The sequence below is a fragment of the Camelus dromedarius genome, chromosome 9 (genome assembly GCF_036321535.1).
Source record: "Camelus dromedarius isolate mCamDro1 chromosome 9, mCamDro1.pat, whole genome shotgun sequence".
In the NCBI taxonomy this organism is placed as follows: Eukaryota; Metazoa; Chordata; class Mammalia; order Artiodactyla; family Camelidae; genus Camelus; species Camelus dromedarius.
This window is the reverse complement of record NC_087444.1, coordinates 46241287-46244836: the sequence shown is the minus strand read 5'-3', so window position 1 is coordinate 46244836 and position 3550 is coordinate 46241287. Positions and strand designations below refer to the sequence as shown.

At 43.1% G+C, this 3550-nt stretch overlaps 1 non-coding gene across 1 annotated transcript; it reads right to left on the bottom strand.

Moving 5' to 3' along the window:
* Nucleotides 1-2065: 2065 nt before the first annotated feature.
* TRNAA-GGC (transfer RNA alanine (anticodon GGC)) lies at nucleotides 2066-2139 on the bottom strand. Its single transcript has one exon. It is a non-coding gene; the product is annotated as a tRNA-Ala (tRNA).
* Between the last annotated feature and the right edge of the window lie 1411 nt (nucleotides 2140-3550).

The window sequence follows — 3550 nt, the reverse complement described above, 5'->3', positions numbered from 1 at the left end:
TCCAAAATACTCCTCCATCTGAAAATGGGTGCACTGCGCTCTCAGATCCCCCAAATTTCTTTGTGTTCTCCTTGAAGTTCGACTTAATCCTTCTCTCTTCATTCACACCTTCTCTCTCAAGCTCCCAGGCCGGTGCTTTGAGAGCCGGGAATCATTCTTCTCCCCAGTTGAGGGGGGTTTGCTCTTCATTAATTTCTCTAAGAAGATTACCAAGTGCTTGTTTGTTGTTGTTGAAGCAACTAATTTCCCTAAAGCTCTTTGTTTTTTCAACTGGTTTACACTTTAATGCCCCTGATTGAATTTCAACAACAAGGGAGCAACTGGACCAACCAACTCTCTTTAGGAAGAAAACAAAAAGCCAGAACTTGGTGCAAACTCTTTTAACTACAGGCCTGGTTTAAAAATATATATTCAGCCACTTGGACAGTTTTCAAAGAGATGTGTCCTAATTAGCATATCATTCAGGCCTTCTTTCCTTCCTAAAGTCAAGGTGACCTTCATCAAAACCGAATTTCTTTAATTATGATCGCTAAGTGATGGGGAAGTAACATCCCATTGCATCCTTGTCAGTTGAGCAGGATTTTAAAAATTTGGTTTATGTTCTCTCTTTCTCCCTTGGTGTGCTTGTTTTTCTTTCTGATATTTCTTGTCTTTAACAGTCTAAGGATGGAGTGGAATTGGCAGATCCTTCCTAAGAATTTCAATATATATACATTTTGAAAGTGACCAAAAATGTCAAGCATCCCCTTGTTTAGAAATCCATTTTTACCAGGATAATTGTGTGGCATCTCAGTGGTAACCCCCTTCATTCTGCTTCCCAGCCATTTAAACATTTGTGCCAGTTAATTACCATAATTGGTTTGTTTAATTAGCATGAGGAACACTGGCGCTTTCACACAGAGATGCTCCTATTTAGTTGGAGATGCCGTCACTGTCAGGCACCCCAAGACAGGGGAGTTTTCCCCTGCCTTAAGCACCTTGAAGATTGACCCTTGAACTTTCTAAGCCTAAAATGCTATTGATATTCCGTACTTTGTCAGAGGAAAGGAGATGGGGGGTGGGGCCTGCAGAGGGCCGGCGGAGATGCCCTGTGGGAGGGTGGAGCCCAGTGTGGGAGCGATCTGTAGATCAGTGGGCTCACCAAACAGCAGCAGAGTTCCTGGGGCCAAGTCTGAAGACTGGGTCTGGGGGACCCCGTGCTGTTCTTTTGAAGGACTGTCAGCCCACATGTGATGAGTTTCTTTCCCCATTAGCACAGTGGATGGAAAACAAATAGCCAAATTATAAACCCCAGGAACAATTACTGAGCTCCTACTATGTGCCGAGGAGTAGACTAGATGGAGCATCACTCATGGGGAGAGATCGTAAATGAGGAATTCGAATCATCCTGGCAGAAGACCCAGCGTCAAGTCCCTCCAGGGGGAAGAGACGCAGGAAAAGTCATCCTCAGAGAATCCAATTTAAAATATGCAGTTTTGGGTCCTGTTAGCTTCGAGATTTCTTTGCAGGACTCGGCTGGCCAACAGCCTCTTAGGATTTTAAAATGCTGTGAGCGCTTGTTTCTCCATCATGATGGACTGTGGACCAAGTTCTTCTTTCAAATACTGGATTTGCATGGAGGAGAGGATTCTTTTAAACCATTCCAACAAAAGAAATTCCACATTCCAAAGGTGAAATATCACAGATTCCAAATGGATGACGTTTGGCTGACCGTAAAATATTCCAGAGGAGAAAGCAGAGGTGTTTGGAATTCCAAATGCTTGAAATGTAAATCGCGGACCGAGTCCTGTCTGAGGTCTCCACCAGGCAGGACCTGCAGACAGAGATACTTAAAGGGCACCACCAATATGTCACAGTCTAAAGACCTTTAGAAAAATAACCTCAAACAATTTGCAATTGATTTCTAGTAATGGTGGTTAATAAAAAGAATTGAGAACATTCAGTTTAGGAAATTTTTGTTTCTTTGTGTGCAACTGAAATCACACACTCAGATTTTAAAAATTAATTAATTAATTAATTATTCTAATTTTGGGGGGAGTTAATTCGGTTTATTTTCATTTTTTAATGGAGGTACTGGGAATCGAACCCAGGACCTCATGCTTGCCAAGCATGCACTCTACCACTGAGCTATTCCCTTCCCCCTTCAGATTATTTTTTTTATTGTGCTTAAATGTTTTACTTGTTATTATTAGTTTTAAAAAGCAATCTGCCATCCTAATGTTGGTTCTAATGTGACTTGGCTGAAGGTTCACAGCTGAACGACAGCCCATCTTTCCTACACAATCATATAATTTAATGAAAGTGAAGGCACTCCGTCTTTCAAAAACTGCACCAGTGCCCAGCAATTGATCTGACATGTATCTGGGTGTGTCTGCTTGTCTGAGTGTTTTAATAACCTGATTTTAAAATAGGATTCTTCTTTGGGAATATCTGAGTCTGACCCCCCTCCTTCCTGCAACCTGTAGTAATGTTGGGCTAATGAAATTAGGAGGTAGGCTGGCCTCTGCCTGGTTTGACGCACAAGTGGGACAGGGGCGGGAGGGGGAGGCCTCATTATTTGACAATGACTCTAACTTTAGAAAAAGTCTCTGTGAACTGGAGCTGTAATGAATAATTAAAAGAAGTGTGTCTGCCCACTGTAATTAGACTTCTGTGCATTTTAAAATATGTGTGTGGGGGGCTGTGTAAAACGGAGGCCACATTGTGTGTGAGACCCAGAAATCCCTCATAGGAGACCCTCGTCCCAGGAATCCTGCTGTTACTGTCATCCTGTGATGAACTGCCGGTTTCTGAAAGGGGGCTGCCAGGGAAGGTAACACCTGCATTTGCACATCTTTCCCAGCCTCCTCTGCCTTGTCAACACCCTTGCTCTCGGCACCTCAGCACCATCCTATCTGGACCAACATCAACATGCTTCTCCGACCATCATTGTTATCAACCCCGAGCAAACTCCGTGTGAAAAGCGACCACTAATAGAGCAGTGTTTGACATCACATCTTGAACCTGAATAAGCAAACAGGCACGTCGAATCTTCGGGGTCAAGCTTTGTAGTCATTTTTATGACCCAGGAAATCATTTTCGGTGACAGTGATGACAAATGCTGAACACAGGCCCTGTATAAATACATCTGTGAACGTGGCATTACAAATACTTGGGGTCATTGTCTGCCCAAGGCCCTCCCACCAAGACACCTATGGCTTGGCAAGCACGTACCCTTACTGGAAAAAAGAAGGTTAGAAGGGCTAGCTTGTTGACTGGAAGTTTCTAACCTGATGCTTAAGAGTGTGAGGGTGCCCTGCTTAACAGGGCGGTTAATGACATGGTGACACCTTTGAGTTTTCCCCATCCTGCTATTAGCAGAGAAGAGTTGGTGACAGAAGTTCTCAAACTTGGCTCCTTCTTGGAATCCTCTTCTAAAAGAAGCTTTAGAAAAAAATTTTTTTAAGTTAAAAAGGAAAATAATCATAATCATCAAAATTGCAAAGCTTTACAAATCACCCTCTGGCCAGGTCACACCCTGACCTATTAAATCCCAATTCTGGAGGTGGGA